This window comes from Salmo salar, unplaced genomic scaffold (genome assembly GCF_905237065.1).
Source record: "Salmo salar unplaced genomic scaffold, Ssal_v3.1, whole genome shotgun sequence".
Classification (NCBI taxonomy): Eukaryota; Metazoa; Chordata; class Actinopteri; order Salmoniformes; family Salmonidae; genus Salmo; species Salmo salar.
In genome coordinates this window covers 131,331-151,108 of record NW_025548366.1, presented here as the reverse complement: position 1 = coordinate 151,108, position 19,778 = coordinate 131,331, and the positions used below count along the sequence as shown (strand labels likewise).

Genomic DNA, 19,778 nt, shown 5'->3' with positions numbered 1-19,778 from the left:
GTTTAAGGTTAGGGTCAGGGTTAGCTAAAAGGTTTAAGGTTGAGGTCAGTGTTAGCTAAAAGGATTAAGGTTAGGATTAGGGAAGGGTTAGCTAAAAGGGTTATGGTTAAGGTGAGGGGAATGGTTAGCTAACATGCTAAGTAGTTGCAAAGTAGCTAAAATATAGTAAGTAGTTGACAAGTTGCTAATTAGCTAAAACGCAAATGTTGAGCGTGATGAAAATGCTAAAGTTGTCCAATCCCAAAATTTGGTTTTTAGACGTTTGCCTACCTGTCCACACTGACCAATCACCCTATTTTAGTGTATGCCTTAAGTAACCATCTATATTATGTAAACATAGAAATAAACACCTAGAAACAGACATATAACTGTACAACATAGAACTAAACCAAAAACCCGAAACATAAATTAAACGCCCCTCTACATAAACCCCACTCAAAACCATATAAAACAAATACCCCTGCCCGTCCTGACCAAACTATAATAACAAATAACCCCTTTACTGGTCAGGATGTGACAGTACCCCCAAAGGTCAGACCGGATGCACCTGACAACAAAAAAATCTACAAAATAAACCCCTAATCTAAAGGGAGGGAAGGGAGGGTGGCTGCCATCACCGACGGCTCCAGTGCAACACCCCACCTCCCCAAACCTCCTACAGTGGAGGTGGCTCAGGCTCAGGCCTTAGTCCCACTACCTACCATCCACCCCACTGAATACCTCTGCCTGAAGCCAGTCACTGCAGACCCTGGACTGTACTCTGGGAGCTCCGGACTGTAGGGCGACTGGGAGCTCCGGACTGTAGGCCGACTCTGGGAGCTCCGGACTGTAGGCGACTCTGGGAGCGCCGGTTCCAGACTGTAGGGCGACTCTGGCTGCGCGGTTCCGGATGTAGCGACTCTGGCTTCACGGTTCCGGACTGTAGGCCCCTCTCACTCGGTTCCGGACTGTAGGCCCTCTCACTCGGTTCCACTGTAGGCCCTCTCACTCGGTTCTGGACAGTAAGCCGTCTAACTCGGTTCGGACAGTGGGCCGTCTCTCTTGGTTCCAGACAGTGGCCGTCTCTATCGGGCACTTTCGCCGGAGCTTCTGGACGAGGCACTGTTGCGGATACTCTGGACGAGGCACTGTTGCCGGAATTTCTGGACGAGGCACTGTTGCCAGAAGTTCTGGACGAGGTACTGTCGTCGGAAGCTCGGGACTGGGCTGACGCACTGGAAAGCCTGGTGCGTGGGGCTGGTACTGGAGGTATCAGACTGGAGACACGCACCTCAAGGCTAGTGCGAGAGCGGGAACATTTGATTTGGATTAGATTTGTTGTCCTAGCACCACACAGCCTGGTCTCTGACCTCCTCCCTGTTTCATCGTCGTCTGTGATCAGGCCTACCACCGTCATGTCGTCTGCAAACTGCAAACTTAATGATAGTGTTGGAGTTGTTCACGGCCACACAGTCGTGGGTGAACAGGGTCAGGAGGGAACTAAGCACGCACCCCTGAGGGGCCCCCATGTTGAGGGTCAGCGTGGCGAATGTGTTGTTGCCTACCCCCACCACCTGGGGCAGCCCGCCACGTTGCCTTGGTGTTCTTGAGCACATGGAATAAGGTGATCTGTTTGAAACGTAGGTCGTACAGACTGGGTCAGGGTCGAGGGTTGAAAATGTCGGTGAAGACATTTGCCATCTGTTCAGCGCATGTCCTGGTAATCCGTCTGACCATGCGGCCTGTGAATGTTAGCTTGTTTGAAAGTCTTACTCACACTGCCTACAGAGAGCTTGAACACAGTCGTCCGGAACAGTTAGTGCTCGCTTGCATGGATCAGTGTTACTAGCCTCGATGCGAGCATAGACAGAATTTAGCTCGTCTGGTGGGCTCGCATCACTGGACAGCTCGCGGCTGGGTTTCCCTTTGTAATCTGTGATAGTTTGCAAGACCTGAAGTCAGAGATTTCCGAGTTCCCAGGTGTTTTGAACGCGGCATTAGGGGATCTGTTCTCCACCACCCACAACCTTCCTGGGTACATTTCTACATTCTGTCATTAAAAAGATGAAAAGAAATGTCCTAAGAAGTGCTGCTCAATGACGTCATCAAGCTGTAATGGCTCCAAAAGGAGCTGTTATTAGATTAGATATGGTAATTTATGAGATCGGATATGATATGTTAATGTATGAGATCAGATATGATATGTTACTTTATGAGATCAGATAAAGGTAATTTATGAGATCAGATATGATATGATCATTTATGAGATTAGATATGATATGGTAATGTATGAGATCTGATATGGTAATACGTGACATCAGATATGATAGGCAATTTATGAGATCAGATATGATATGGTAATTCATGAGATCAGATATGATACTGTATGAGGTCAGATATATGGTAATTTATAAGATCAGATATGATACTGCGTTATATTTGTGGCAAATACAACACAACACACAACTGTATACCAATCTTAATATTTTCTAGCATGGTGGTGGCTGCATCATGTCATGGGTATCCTTGTCATCGGCAAAGAACTACTGAGTTTTTAGGATAAAAAGAAATGGAATATAGCTATAAGCACAGGTAAAATCCTAGAGGAAAACCTGGTTGAGTCTGCTATCCAACAGACACTGGAAGAAAAACACCTTTCAGCAGGACAATAACCTAAAACACAAGGTCAAATATACACTGTAATTGTTTACCAAGATGACATTGAATGTTCCCGAATAGCCTAGTTACAGTTTTGACTTAAATGGGCTTGAAAATCTATGGCAAGACTTGAAAATGGCTCTCCAGCAATGGTCAACAATTGTAAAAAGAATAATGTGCAAATATTGTACAATGCAGGTGTACAAAGCTCTTGGCAGTTTACCCCGAAATGCTCACAGCTGTAATCCCTGCCAAGGGTGATTCTAACATGTATTGAGTCAGGGTGTGAATATGTATGTCAATTTGATAGTTCTGTACGTTCAATACATTTGCAAACATTTCTAAAAACATATATTCACTTTGTCATTATGGTGTGTTGTGTGTAGTTTAGTGAGATTTATTTTTATTATTCATTTTGAATTCAGACTGTAACACAACACAATGTGGAATAAGGGCTATGAATCCTATCTGAAGGCACTGTACATTCAACTGTGTTTGGTATTATAGCACTGCAATCACTGAGCTGTTTGAATATACAGATTATTGCTGCAAGGGACTCTGATTCATATAAGCATAATGATACAACTATACAGTATGGGAGAGAACAGTGGATTGATTATTTGTTCAAAATCTCAGCATTCTTTTATTGTAGAAAAAGGCATGGAAACCTATCTTGATTCATCTGTTAAAGACACAGGTATTTGACAGCTAGTTACCAGATAAGGGGATGCAGTGTACCCAAATTAAATGTGAGCCTAGTATGTTAATATTTGTTACTTACTGCATTCATTTTTACTAAACATTACGTTTCTAAATAGTATGTAAGAGAGAATATAGTAGACGGTTTGTGTTCAAAAATGATTGATGACCTATTTTTTGTGTCATGTGGTTGTGCCCATATATGTACATCCGGTCCTTCCGTTTTCCGCTATGGAGTAGTGCTTATAACCTGATAGTGCATCTGTTTAGGAGTAAAGCATGTGTTTGCATTAAAGTTGTCAAGGTGATTGATTTGTAGTGACCTTGTTGAACTGTGGAACGTGTTTGAAAAAATGTAAAGAGTAGGGCACTGTGGTAGTGAGCTTATGTCTCTGCTGTTTGGTGACATTGTTATATAAAACAGTTATTTCCGTGGGTGGGTGGGGGTTTGGGGCGGTAGGCTATTGGTCAGTATAAGTAAAGAGCTGTGAACACTATGAGCGACAAGAAACCTTGAGAGATAAACCACAGAGACTCTAAAGAAGAAAGAAATAAAACATGGCTCCTAGACCAATTTTAGGTGTATTGTGATTTAACTTCAATGAGTGAAATTGCTGTCTCTCTCCGTGTGTGTGTGTGTGTGTGTGTGTGTGTGTGTGTGTGTGTGTGTTGTTTTGTGTGTGTGTGTGTCGGGGTGTGTGTGTGGGTTGTGTGTGTGTGTGTTGTTGACACCTGTAGCGTCTGTGAGGGAGCTAATGACCTATGTCCCCCAAGCAGACACATCGACAGCCCTGAAAGAACTTCATTGGACTCTATGTAAATTGGAAACCACATATCCTGAGGCTGCATTTATTGTAGCCGGGGATTTCTAACAAGGCTAATCTGAACAAGGCTCCCCAAATTCTATCGCATATCGACTGTGCTACCAGGGCAGGCAAAACCCTAGACCACTGTTATTTTAACTTCCGAGACGCATATAAGGCCCTCCCCGCCCGCCCTTGGAAAAGCCCACGACTCCATTTTGTTGCTCCCAGCCTATAGACAGAAACTAAAACAGGATGCTCCCGCCCTCAGGTCTGTTCAACGCTGGTCCGACAAATCGAATCCACCTTCAAGATTCTCGATCACGTGGACTGGGATATGTTCCGCATTTCTCGAACAACAACATTGAGATACGCTGACTCGGTGTGCAAGTTCATTAAACCTGTTGGGGGGGGCAGTATTTTCACGGCTGGATAAAAAAACGTACCCGATTTAATCTGGTTACTAATCCTACCCAGTAACTAGAATATGCATATACTTATTATATATGGATAGAAAACACCCTAAAGTTTCTAAAACTGTTTTGAATGGTGTCTGTGAGTATAACAGAACTCATTTGGTAGGCAAAACCCTGAGACAGATTCTGACAGGAAGTGGATACCTGATGTGTTGAATTACGTTTAAGCCTATGCCATTGAAACACACAGGGGCTTATTAATGTTTTGGCACTTCCTATTGCTTCCACTAGATGTCACCAGCCTTTACAAAGTGTTTTGAGTCTTCTACTGTGAGATCTGACCGAACAAGAGCCTTGGAACGGTGATGGCCGATTAGACTCTGCCGCGCGCGAGGTCATGTTGGGTACCCCTCGTTCCAATATGTTTTAAAAGAGAACGCATTCAATCCACCTTGAATATTATTCATGTTCTGGTTAAAACGCACTAATGATTTATGCTATACAACGTTTGACATGTTTGAGCGAACGTAAATATATTTTTCCCCCTCGTTCATGAAGTGAAGTCCGGCGGCTTAGATCATGTGCTAACAACACGGAGCTTTTTGGACATAAATGATGAGCTTTTTTGAACAAAACTACATTCGTTATGGACCTGGGATTCCTGGAAGTGACATCTGATGAAGAGAATCAAAGGTAATGGATTATTTACATAGTATTTTCGATTTTAGATCTCTCCAACATGGCCGTTAGTCTGTATCAAAGCGTATTTTTCTGGGCGCAGTGCTCAGATTATTGCAGAGTGTGATTTCCCAGTAAGGTTATTTTTAAATCTGGCAAGTCGATTGCGTTCAAGAGATGTAAATCTATAATTCTTTAAATGACAATATAATATTTTACCAATGTTTTCTAATATTAATTATTTAATTTGTTGTGCTGACTTGACTGCCGGTTATTGAGAGGAAACGATTTCCTGAACATCAACGCCATAGTAAACGCTGTTTTTGGATATAAATATGAACTTGATAGAACTAAAAATGCATGTATTGTCTAACATAATGTCCTAGGAGTGTCATCTGATGGAGATTGTCAAAGGTTAGTGCATCATTTTAGCTGGTTTTATGGTTTTGGTGACGCCTGTCTTTGAATTGACAAAACATTACACACAGCTATGGTCAATGTACTCTCCTAACATAATCTAACTTTATGCTTTCGCCGTAAAACCTTTTTGAAATCGGACAACGTGGTTAGATTAAGGAGATGTTTATCTTTCAAAGGGTGTAAGATAGTTGTATGTTTGAAAAATTTGAATTTTGACATTTATTTGGTTTCAAATTTCCCGCTCTTGAAATGCACCTGCTGTTGATAGGGTGCACCACGGGTACGCTAGCGTCCCACATAGCCCCAAGAGGTTAATAAGTGCATCGGTGATGTCGTACCAACAGCGTCCATTAACCTGTTATGCTAGGGGGCACAGCTCTTTACCCGCTGATAGATACCCGATTTAATCTGCTTACCACTCCTCCCATAACTAGAATAATCATATATTATTTATGGATCAACACCTACATTTTCTACTGTTTAATGGTGTCTGTGATATAACAGAACTCAAATGCGATCAAAACCTAAATTCCTTTAGGTCTGTCTACCATTTGTTGCTTCTTTTCCATCTCTATCATTTACTAAGGATCTCTGCTCCTAACTGCACTTCCCACTCTCCTGTTCAAGCCGGGGAAAAAACGGAATATGTCATTCCAGCCCCAGGCTCAAACACATTATCCTTTTCTCAGAGTGGCTGATCAAGGGACACTGACTTAGGCGCGTGCCCGACCGCCCCCGCCTTTGGGATTTTTCCTCTGTTTGCCAAAGATTCCCTCTCAATATTATCCTTTTCTCAATTCTAAAAATTGATTTTAAACTAGCCGGTTACATGCTTCGAAGTACGTTAATGAATATTTAATTGTATTGTCACTTCGCCATCCACACTTTTTACTTTTTCGGATAGTGTCTGACATCCCCCTATTGATATACATGGATTATTTTGGACCAACCAACATTTTTATTTGCGTCCTGAATTGCATTCTGGCAAACACAAGATAATCAAACTTTTTTTCTGATTTTGGTGAAGGCTAAACTTGCCGAGGTGTCTAAATAGCTCGCCAGTGATTGACTGGGCTATTACTTAGAATCTCTTGCCAGTTTGCGGGGAGTCATCACTAGTTCTAATTCACTGCTACATGTAGTGTTTTTGATATAAATATAAACTTGATTAACAAACAGCTCATTATTTATAACATATTCCTAGGTGTGTCATCTGTAGATCATCAAAGGTTAGTTGCTGCATTTAGCTGTCTTCTGGGTTTTGTGAGCATTATATCTAGCTTGAAAAATGGTGTCTGATTATTTCTGGTTGTACTCTGCTACATAATCTAATGTTTTGAAACTTTCGCTGTACAAGCCTTTTTAGAAATCGGACAGTGATTGGTTAGCCTGTTTGGGCTAGGGGGCAGTATTGAGAATTTTGGAAAAATATGTGCCCATTTTTTTATCTCCTCCTACACCAACTCACTAAATATGATATTATTGTTCATGTTTGACAAACACTAATTTCTAAAACTGTTTGAATGGTCTCTGTGAGTATAACATCCTTCCCAAAAAACCTAGAAGTTTCATGCAGGAAGTGGCCTGTCTGACCATTTGTTGAACTTCTTTCCATCTCTATCATTTATAAGGATCTCTGCTCTAACGTGACACTTCCCACGTCTCCAATAGGCGCTCGGGGCCGGGAAAAACATGAATGTTGACCTGGCAGCCCCAGGCTGAAACACATTATCGCCTTTCTCAAGTGGCCCATCAAGAGACACTAGCTTATGCGCTGCGACGATTAGCCCCGCCCTTTGGGATTTTTTTCGTCTGTTTGTGTAAAGCAGATTCCCGGTCGGAATATTATCGCTTTCTACGAGATAAAAGGCGCTAAAAATTGATTTATGCTAAACAGCGGTTGACATGCTTCGAAGTACGGTAATGGAATATATTTTTGTCACGCCATCGCTATGCGCGTGACCGTGTTACCATTCTGATGTGTCTAGCTCACGAACAACACGGCGCTATTTGGATATAAATGATGAGATTATTTGGGACCAAAACTACATTTGTTATTGAACTGGGATTCCTGGGACTGACATTCTGACGAAGAGAAACAAAGGTAATTGAAATTTTTCTTATAGTAAATTTCGATTTTAGTGAACTGAACATGCGTGGGTGTCTAAATAGCTAGCCCGTGATGCCTGGGCTATGTACTCAGAATATTGCAAAGTGTGCTTCATCCGAAAGGCTATTTTAAAATCGGACATATCGAGTGCATAGAGGAGTAATGTATCTATAATTCTTAAATGACAATATAATATTTTACCAATGCTTTTTGTGAACTTTATTGAGTAATTTAAACTGTTGTGCTGAATTGCCCGGAAGTTATTGCGGGGGTATGCTATTTCCTGAACGTCACATGCCATAGTAAAACGCTGGTTTTTGATATAAATATGAACTTGATTGAACAAAACATGCATGTATTGTATAACATAATGTCCTAGGGTTGTCATCTGATGAAGATCATCAAAGGTGAGTGCTTCATTTTAGCTGGTCTTCTGGGTTTTGGTGACATTATGCCGGCTTGAAAAATGGGTGTCTGATTATTTCTGGCTTGGTACTCTCCTAACATAATCTAATTTTATGCTTTCGTCGTAAAACCTTTTTGAAATCGGACAACGTGGTTAGATTAAGGAGATGTTTATCTTTCAAAGGGTGTAAGATAGTTGTATGTTTGAAAAATTTGAATTTTGACATTTATTTCAGGTTTCAAAATCGCACCGCTGCAAGTGCCTGCTGTTCGTGGTGGGACGCTTAGCGTCCCACATAGCCCCAAGAGACAGCAGGTTAAATAAAGGAGAGTCTTGTCTTTAAAATGCTGTGAAATAGTCATATGTTTGAAAAATTGAAGTTTTTGTATTTTTGAGGAATTTGTAATTCGCGCCATGCCTATCATTGGATATTGGAGCAGGTGTTCCGCTAGCGGAACGTCTAGATGTAAGAGGTTATTAACAAACCGCCATGCCGGTTTAGCCCACTAGGGTACATTCCTCTACCATTTCTTTGTAACGATACCTACTGTTTTGTATGCATTCTGTGAATTACTTAGTTTAGTAAATAAATGATTTTAAGACAATTGATGTATGGATGACTTAGTGAAGACTGGGTTCTTGCAGATAACTGTGTAATCTGAATATTTTCCTTTGTGCCCGACCTCCTAGTTAATTACAGTTACACGATTAATCAGTTTAATCGCGTAATAATAATTACAGAGATTTATTTGATAAACATGTCTTCAGTTTAATGATGCCAAAGACACAACAGCAGTGTTGAATGGGTAATTCTATCAAATATATATCATTGTATGTTTGAATTAGTGCTCATATAAACTGTTTTCATCACTGCCTTGTAAACCCATTCTTGTAAGTTGGAGCTACTGTACATGATTGTCTGGGGGTGCTGTACAGATTTGACCACTTGACAAGACGTTGACATTTATGGGTATGTCTCACCTGTAACATAATAATAATAAAGATTATGAAATATTATTATATTATATTAAATTATTATATAATTTTTTATAATAATACAAATCTGTCAATCAACCAAATGTATTTCTTAAAAGCCCTTTTTGCATCAGCTGTTGTCACAAAGTGTTTTACAGATACCCAGTCTAAAAATCTAAGACCCATCAATGCATATGTCGAAGCACAGCATCTAGGAAACACTCCCTAGAAGTCATAAACCTAGGATTAAAACTAGAGAGGAACCATGCTCCGACATCATTCTTTGGGTATGCTTTTCTGCAAAGGGGACAGGACGACTGCACCGTATTGAGGGGAGGATGGATGGGGCCATGTATCGCGAGATCTTGGCCAACAACCTCTTTCCCTCAGTAAGAGCATTGAAGATGGGTCGTGGCTGGGTCTTCCAGCATGACAACGACCCGAAACACACAGCCAGAGCAACTAAGGAGTGGCTCTGTAAGAAGCATCTCAAGGTCCTGGAGTGGCCTAGCCAGTCTCCAGACCTGAACCCAAAAGAAAATATTTGGAGGGGAGCTGAAAGTCCGTATTGCCCAGTGACAGCCCCGAAACCTGAAGGATCTGGAGAAGGTCTGTATGGAGGAGTGGGCCAAAATCCCTGCTGCAGTGTGTGCAAACCTGGTCAAGAACTACAGGAAACGTATGATCTCTGTAATTCCCAACAAAGGTTTCTGTACCAAATATTAAGTTCTGCTTTTCTGATGTATCAAATACTTATGTCATGCAATAAAACCCAAATTAATTCCTTAAAATCATACAATGTGATTTTCTGGATTTTTGTCTCTCACAGTTGAAGTGTACCTATGATAAAAATTACAGACCTCTACATGCTTTGTAAGTAGGAAAACCTGCAAAATCGGCAGTGTATCAAATACTTGTTCTCCCCACTGTATATATCTTTTTTTACTGTATTCATATAAAATAAGGCATTTGCTCCTTGATCAGGATTCTCTCTCTGTGTCAACCCACAGCTCATAACCTGACACCTACCATGCAGCCTGCACAAACAAAGATTTTTTTTTTTTAACCTTTATTTAACTAGGAAAATCAGTTAAGAACAAATTCTTATTTTCAATGACAGCCTAGGAACAGTAGGTTAACTGCCTTGTTCAGGGGCAGAACAACAGATTTGTACCTTGTCAACTCAGGGATTTGAGCTTGCAACCTTTCGGTTATTAATCCAATTCTCTAACCACTAGGCTACGCTGCCGCCCCGGCCAGAGGAAGAGCTGTCATTCATTGAAGGTAAATACATTTTTCTTTTTAAAACCCTTGTATTTTCTTCTAAAATGTTTATACATAAATGCCATTTATATCCTTTAAATGTTTACATGTATAATTATTTTTTAATTCCTTTCCTATAAAATAATGTTATCAGCATGTTTCTCTGCTTGTAACCGAACAACCTCCCACACACAGCCACATGTTGGGGGGGGGTGACATAGGTCATTAGCTCCCCCCCAGACGCTACAGATCCTTGTCAACACACACACACACACACACACACACGGAGAGAGAGAGAGAGACAGCGATCTCATTCATTGAAGTTAAATCACAATACACCTAAAATTGATCTAGGAGCAATGTTTTATATCTTTATTAGAGTCTTCTGTGGTTTATCTCTCAAGGTTTCTTGTCGCTCGTGGTGTTCACAGCTCTTTACTTATACTGACCAATACTCTACCACCCCGGAAATTACTGTTGCATATACAACATCACTAAACAGTAGAGACATAAGTTCACTACAACATTGCCCTACTCTTTCAAATGTTCAAACACATTCCATAGTTCAACAAGGTCACTACACATCAATCACCTTGACAACTTAAATGCAAACACATGCTTTACCCTAAACAGATGCACTATCAGGTTACATAAGCACTCACTCGATAGCGTGAGAATGGCATGACCGGATGTACATATATGGGCATAACCACGTGACACATAAAATAGATCATCAATCATTTTTGAACACAAACCAACTAAAGAGAGTCCAGCTACAGAATAGTCTAAATACCAGGACCACTGAGAGAGACCAGTTACAGAACAGTCTAAATACCAGGACCACAGAAAGAGACCAGTTACAGAACAGCCTAAATACCAGGACCACCGAGAGAGACCAGCTACAGAATAGCCTATATTCCAGGACCACAGAGAGAGACCAGCTACAAAATAGTCTCACCACAAGGACCAAAGACAGGGACCAGCAGCAAAATAATCTTAAAGTTATGACTGCTGAAAGAGATCAATTAAAGATTAGTCTTAACTCAAGGACTAAAGAGAGAGACCAGTTGCAGAATAGTCTAAATACCAGGATCACTGCGAGAGACCAGTTACAGACCAGGCTTAGGTTCTATGGTGAGTGCAGTCTTTTATTTTCTTATTTAGAAGTACAATTTTATTTCATACTTAGAAGAGATGTAATATATTTGTAGATGTTTAAATGCCTGCTGTTCTGTTGTGTTTATCTCAGAGGAACCCTGTCTGGATGGATGGTGGAAGTTTGGCACCAGCTGTTATTATGTCTCCTCCAGGATGGAAACAGCTGGGGGCAGTCAGAGAAAGTGCAGAACAATGTGTGCTGCCTTGGTTATTATAAACAGCAGAGAAGAACAGGTAATATAATATATATTAGTAATACTATAATACTACTGTTTCGTTGTTGTTGTTGTTATTATTATTATTATTATCTACTTCTCTGATTAGTATTCAACATGTGTAACCAATTGTATCACCAATGTTCATGTAACTGTCAATTTATAAAATATACTTCCTGTCAGAATAGCATGTTTGCATGAGACTATATCTAGACCTATACTATAGCTGAGGCTGCAACCTGATCTCATAGTTTCACTTCAAAATTTGATGTAATCTTGATGAAAGTCTATTTTTCAAGCATACATTCCGCATGGTTACAGGGTTAATTCTGTGCGGTTACAGGTATAATTCTGTGTATTTACAGGGTTAATACGGAATCTGGGAGTGGGTTGGCAAAACACCATTTAACCTCTACGTAAGGAACATGTTCTGGAGGACTTTTACACAATTTTTTCTGTTGTAAGAAATTACTTTTTACAGTCTGATAATCTCGTCTTCAGCCAGCTCTCTCTCTCCCTCTCTGTCGGATGGTAACAATTGAGCCTGGGGACTAGGTTAATATTCTCTATGTTGTATTGGATGATTTTCAACTCTGATTCTCTGTGTTGTTTATAGCTATTGGATGGAAGGGGAACCAAATAACTTGAATGACAAGGTGGCTTGTGTTGAGATCTCACAGACGGCATCAGACCCATTGAAGAATTGGAAGGATGGACCATGTGCTCCTCGAAAATACTGTGTGTGTGAAAAACCATTCACACTGTAGTCCAATTGCAATAGCAAATGTAATTCCCTATCTTATAGAGTTGAACTGGTTTTCACTGTGTTAGGCTGAACCTCTTTTTGTTTCTATTTGTAACTACATTGAAAGACGTATTTGATGTCTTTAAAGAGACCATGTCTATGTGGAGTTTGTCCACCATTCATCAGGCCCAGGGGAGTGGAACTGTGGATTCATAGTCTCTAACTGTGGTTTACATATTATTATTTTTTACCATAATTTACTATTATGTTTTTTAAATGTACCATTGTGGTGTGCATATAAAAAAATATCATTGAAGTTTTTACAGTTATCAACCCATTTCAAATGCAGCAGTGTTCTATATTTGTGTCCATTCTGTTCCATATGTATCATGTGTTCATTCTACTGACTAAATACATCTATATACTGTGATCCAGATATACTGTATTACTAAGTGTTGTAATGTACTAATAGTAACTCCAGTGTTTTCCTTCTAAAGGATGTCAGTTATTAGTTGACATAGCACAGTAAAAACACTTTAGTTAATAGATAGAAAATAGTCCTTATCAGTAAAGTTAAAGCAGTACCAGAATTGAACACTAGATGTGTTGTGTCATGCATGGACATGTGACCAGAGCCTGTATTCACAAAGCGTCCCAGAGAAAGTGCTGATCAAGAAACATTTTTTTCTTTGACCTCTCTCTCGTAATGTTAGTATATATTTTTACTTAGCTTACCCAGTACAAAGGAACCAATATGATAGTCCCAAAAGTGCAAACTCTGCCCAACCAGCAGCACAATACTCCTGTTTGATCAAATATTCACTTTTAAAACATTTGTGCAGTATTCTGTAGCTACACATGCTACCCGTTTCCAACCACTTACACATTTTCAGGATAAACCCAAATTAACCACGTTACCTTGTATCTGAACCCACCGTCCAATGGTACATTAGTTCATTATTGTTTGGCCAAATAAGGTAACTGATATCCTGATGTAAACACATAATGCAGGGTGTTTAAACTTTAAAACACACGTTACTCCAATCTTACATTTCACTCGGTACATTTTGCTACATTTGTATTATTTACAAACCAATATATTACAGTTGGATGCATATGTTTTCACTTCTCAAATACTTATTTTCTCCATTTCACCAGATATGATCATTTTCTGCATTCTCTAGTTGCGCTGTGATTGGCTCAGTGTTCTGTCACACATGGGACACTACGTCACCACAAAATCTACAAGGAGAGCTCGACAATTCAAGCCCCTTTGGTGCTGCCATAGATTTACATTAGAAGTGCCCATCCAAGAAGGCTCAAAGTCATTGGCCATAAATAAAATGACGTCAAATCACCATTACATCTACCGTAGCTTTTATTAGGCTGATCATGTCAATATCATACTTTCAAAATCTTAGCTATCAAGCTAGACAAGCAGTCATCAGTCATCATCATGAATCAAGTTGACAATCCACTGGCAAAACCTTTTCAATCCTTGTCATATGAAGAGAAATTATAGATAAAACACATCGGTGCTCATCGGCCATTGGACATAAACATTACACAACAAGTTGGAAATAACAAATTCAACAATGAGTGGTTTAGAAGGAATCAGTGGCTAACAGCAAGTGTTGCATAGCAATCACATTCCTGCTATTCAGTGGAGAGGGTGTGTGGTCCAAGTCTGGGTTTAAGGGTCTCTTTTCCAACCTTAAAAGGATAAACACATGCAACAACATGGGCCAGAAAAGGTTGAAAACATTGGCGATGCTGTCAATCCAGCATGATTTCTGCTAAGTTCAAAACAACTGGAAACTCGGAACTGGGAAATCTCAGACTTGAGTGAGTTCAAGACAACTGAGACATTGGAAAAAAATGAGCTCCGACTGGGAAAATACGTTTTGAACGGTCATCTAACTCATAATTCCAAGTCGGGAACTCGGGCCTCTTTCTAGATATCCAACCTGAAGATCACCGACATCATGATTCAACCTTGTTTTTTTCCAGAGTTCCCAGTTGTCTTGAAAGCACCATAAATCCACCATAAATCCAAGATTTTCCCACAAGAAGGACCCCCTGCACCACTTTACTGTTCAAGTGAGTACAGCACAACAAGGAGAGTCCAAAAATGTCTTGTATGCTACTGCATAAATTATGTAATATGCCAGGGAGATATGTATACTGTAGCTAAGAAAGTAATACTAAGTGTATGTTGTGTAGTAAGTTGTTATCAACCCATGTGCATCGCCCTAAACATGTGGTCCCTTTCCCTCTCATAACTTAGCCTACTGTTCTGACTTGGTGATGCACATGTAGCCTGTAGCCTGTTTTAGAGAAATGTCTTCATCGAATATTGTAAGAGCTTTCATTGTCTGCTTATAGACCCCCTTTATTTATCCTACGGTTCTGACTTGGAGTACAGGGAGAATACTGTAAGAAAGGCCCATGTTCTGAAATTTGTCACTGTACATTTCAAAAGTGCTGAACAAATAGTTTTATTGACTATGTCCTTCTTAGCTCGCTCATTAGTGTCTTCATCGAAATTACAGAATGCCTCTTATCCGCTCACCGTTCCCTTATGCCGTAGTTTGTACATCTCAATTGTCAGTAGAAACTACATTTGTTTAAGCAAGTCAGCCATATCAGCTTTGTTTTTTTTACAAGGCAGTAATGAGGCTGAATTAAATGTTTCGCTGCCAGACAAGGCTCCGCTGATAGCCAGGTGTAGCAGTGGTAAAATGTTGGGACTCTGCTGTTGGTTCAGGTTTGTGTGCACTGTTTGTCACCGTTATAGTACAGTTAATGTATTGTTTAGTGTTGTGTTCTGTTGTGTAGTGGCTTTGCTGGCATTCATCAACATTTTATATATTTTTTTGCCCCCCATGCTAAAATCGCCACTGAAAAAAAGAAGAATTTATGTTTAATGAAAAGAAAATGTGTCTCCTTGCGGAGGTAACAGACATATTTGGGAAACTGAACGAACTGAACAAAAGTATCCAGGGGAAATACAAAAACATTCTACAGATGAGATACCGAATCAGTGGATTCAGAGGAAATTATTATTATTGGAGAGAGAGTCTTTCAAAAACGAACCATGCACCCTTCCCTCGACTGTGCATTTTTCTAACAAACAACAGCATCAGTAAGTGTCCCACACAAGTGATGACTGCTCACCTCTAACACTTGGAAGAGCACTTTGGGACCTACTTCCCAATCCGAAATCAGTTGACTTGCCTGTAAGTGAAATCGAACAGCTGATGTAGCTGTCATGTGACAATGCTGCAGACAACGCATTCAGGGGTTAATGTATCACTGGATGAGTGTCAACAAGATGCATACCCAGCATTGTTAAAATAACAGTTTTAATTCAATCTGAGCATACTAGTTCACTCCCTAAAAGAAGACAAGGTTCCAATGCAGTCCATGAAGAGGGAGGTCTATTAGGATTATGTGAACGGCTATTCTGCCGTACTATTGCAAACAGCAGTAACTACTGTTCACATTTTGGTCAAAAGTTAAGACTGAAATCCAGCTTTGTAGTATCTGGTTTATCTTGGCACAAAGTGTCCTGGTTCAATTATATTCAGTTTCAGAGAAAATGGAGTGTCAAATTGTGACTACAAAATCCAAGTAAAATCCAAGGCAAACAGCAGTAAGTGAAGTTACTGTACTCTGTCTTTGTTCCACCGTGACTTGACTGCAGTTACTGTGGTTTGTCTTGGTTTTCTGTCAGGCTCCGAGTTCAGGTCAAACCAATCATGACACCCTCAGACACACCATGAGACAGCCAGTGATCCCCAGAATAAAGATGGCACATTCCCACGGAAATGTATGGTTGAACTCTCATTGAAATGTAAATAACCAGACAATGGTAAGATAGCAAACAAAGTATGTAAAAGTTAGCTAACATTAACCTGTTAGGGCTAGGGGGCAGCATTGACACGGCTGGATAAAAAACATACCCGATTTAATCTGGTTACCACTCCTACTCAGTAACTAGAATATGCATATACTTATTACATATGGATAGAAAACACCCTAAATTTTCTAAAACTGTTTGAATGGTGTCTGTGAGTATAACAGAACTCAAATGGCAGGTCAAAACCTGAGAGATTCCTTTACAGGAAGTGGCCTGTCTGACCATTTCTGGAACGTCTTTGCCATCTCTATCATTTACTAAGGATCTCTGCTCTAACGTGACACTTCCCACGTCGTCCATAGGCTCTCATAGCCCGGGAAAAACAGAATGTCGTCATTCCAGCCCCAGGCTGAAACACATTATCGCCTTTCTCAAGTGGCCCATCAAGAGACACTAGCTTATGCGCGTGACCCCGACCGCCCCGCCTTTGGGATTTTTTCCTCTGTTTGCCGAAAAGGAGATTCCCTGTCGGAATTTTACCGCTTTTCTACGAGAAAAATGACGTAAAAATTGATTTTAAACAGCGGTTGACATGCTTCGACGTACGGCAATTGAATACTTTGAATTTTATTGTCAGGAATTGCGCCAAGCGCGCGACACTTCTTTACTATTTCGGATAGTGTCTGGAACGCACGAACAAAACGCCGCTATTCGGATATAACGATGGATTATTTTGGACCAAACCAACATTTGTTATTGAAGTAGACGTCCTGGGTGTGCATTCTGACGAAGACAACAAAAGGTAATGACATTTTTATAATAGTAAATATGATTATGGTGAGTGCTAAACTTGCCGGGTGTCTAAATAGCGAGCCCGTGATGCCTGGGCTATATACTTAGAATATTGCAAAATGTGCTTTCACCAAAAGCTATTTTAAAATCGGACATATCGAGTGCATAGAGGAGGTCTGTATCTATAATTCTTAAAATAATTGTTATGCTTTTTGTGAACGTTTATCGTGAGTAATTTAGTAAAATGTTAGCGAATTCCCCGTAAGTTTGCGGGGGGTATGCTAGTTCTGAACGTCACATGCTAATGTAAAAAGCTGGTTTTTGATATAAATATGAACTTGATTGAACAAAACATGCATGTATTGTATAACATAATGTCCTAGGGTTGTCATCTGATGAAGATCATCAAAGGTGAGTGCTGCATTTAGCTGTCTTCTGGGTTTTGGTGACATTATATGCTGGCTTGAAAAATGGGTGTCTGATTATTTCTGGCTTGGTACTCTGCTGACATAATCTAATGTTTTGCTTTCGTTGTAAAGCCTTTTTGAAATCGGACAGTGTGGTTAGATTAACGAGAGTCTTATCTTTAAATGGCTGTAAAATAGTCATATGTTTGAGAAATTGAAGTAATAGGATTTTGAAGATTTTGAAAATCGCGCCACAGGCTGGCAGTGGATGTTACGTAGGTGGGACGAATTCGTCCCGCCGGTCACATAGAGGTTAAGCAACTGACACCATTGTAACTATATTTATACAAAGTCAAATATTTCTTAAGTTAATGGGCTAGGTGGGACGCTAGCGTGCCACCCGTGGTGCACTCCATTAACAGCAGGTGCATTTCAAGAGCGGCAAATTTGAATCCAAATAAATGTCAAAATTCAAATTTTTCAAACATACAACTATTTTACACCCTTTGAAAGATAAACATCTCCTTAATCTAACCACGTTTTACGATTTCAAAAAGGTTTTACGGCGAAAGCATAAATTTAGAGTATGTTAGGACAGTACATTTACAAGAGTTGTGTGTAATGTTTTGTCAAGTCAAAGACAGGGTCACCAAAACCATAAAACCAGCTAAAATGATGCACTAACCTTTTACAATCTCCATCAGATGACACTCCTAGGACATTATGTTAGACAATGCATGCATTTTTAGTTCTATCAAGTTCATATTTATATCCAAAAACAGCGTTTTACTATGGCATTGATGTTGAGGAAATCGTTTCCCTCCAATAACCGGCAGTCAAGTCAGCGTCACAAATTAAATAATTAAAATTAGAAAACATTGGTAAAATATTATATTGTCATTTAAAGAATTATAGATTTACATCTCTTGAACGCAATCAACTTGCCAGATTTAAAAATAACCTTACTGGGAAATCACACTTTGCAATAATCTGAGCACTGCGCCCAGAAAAATACGCGTTGCGATACAGACTAGACGTCATGTTGGGGAGATCTAAAATCGAAAATACTATGTAAATAATCCATTACCTTTGATTCTCTTCATCAGATGTCACTTCCAGGTATCACAGGTCCATAACGAATGTAGTTTTGTTCAAAAAAGCTCATCATTTATGTCCAAAAATCTCCGTCTTGTTAGCACATGATCTAAGCCAGCCGGACTTCTCGTCATGAACGAGGGGAAAAAATATATTTCCGTTCGTTCAAACATGTCAAACGTTGTATAGCATAAATCATTAGGGCCTTTTTTAACCAGAACATGAATAATATTCAAGGTGGACGAATGCATACTCTTTTATAACGTATTGGAACGAGGGTACCCAACATGAACTCGCGCGCCAGGTGTCTAATGGGACATCATCGTTCCATGGCTCTTGTTCGGTCAGATCTCCCTCCAGAAGACTCAAAACACTTTGTAAAGGCTGGTGACATCTAGTGGAAGCAATAGGAAGTGCCAAAATATTCCTCAGCCCCTGTGTTTTTCAATGGGATAGGTTTAAAGTCAATACAACACATCAGGTATCCACTTCCTGTCAGAAAATGTCTCAGGGTTTTGCCTGCCAAATGAGTTCTGTTATACTCACAGACACCATTCAAACAGTTTTAGAAACTTTAGAGTGTTTTCTATCCATATATAATAAGTATATGCATATTCTAGTTACTGGGTAGGATTAGTAACCAGATTAAATCGGGTACATTTTTTTATCCAGACGTGCAAATGCTGCCCCCTAGCCCTAACAGGTTAAAACATTCTCCATGATTAAATAGTTATTACCTTATACTGAAAAAATGCTTCAGGGTTACTTCAATACAACATTCAAAAGATGAAAACATGGCTACATAAAACAATTAAATACATCTAGAATGTAGTTAGAACTGTCAAACTGTTTCCATCAAACAGAAAAACAATAAGAAAGATGGATCAACACATTTACATTTCAGACCCTATACTTTGCATTTACCCAAATAGTTGTTTAAGGTTGTTAAATGGAAAATGTTTCTTCAGCGTAATGCAAGTCAAGGTGTCCTTGGATGATTGTTAACAAGAGGCATACCCAGCATTGTTGAAATAGCTATGCTATGGTAAAATCTGGACATCACAGTTCACACCCTAAAAGAAGACAAGGTTCCAATG

At 39.8% G+C, this 19,778-nt stretch overlaps 1 long non-coding RNA gene across 1 annotated transcript; it reads left to right on the top strand.

Annotated features, from left to right (window-relative positions):
• Positions 1–11,215: 11,215 nt before the first annotated feature.
• Positions 11,216–12,955, top strand: LOC106602150 (uncharacterized). Its single transcript, XR_006763529.1, has 4 exons — positions 11,216–11,541; positions 11,657–11,799; positions 12,146–12,196; positions 12,397–12,955. It is a non-coding gene; the product is annotated as an uncharacterized lncRNA (long non-coding RNA).
• Positions 12,956–19,778: the final 6,823 nt, after the last annotated feature.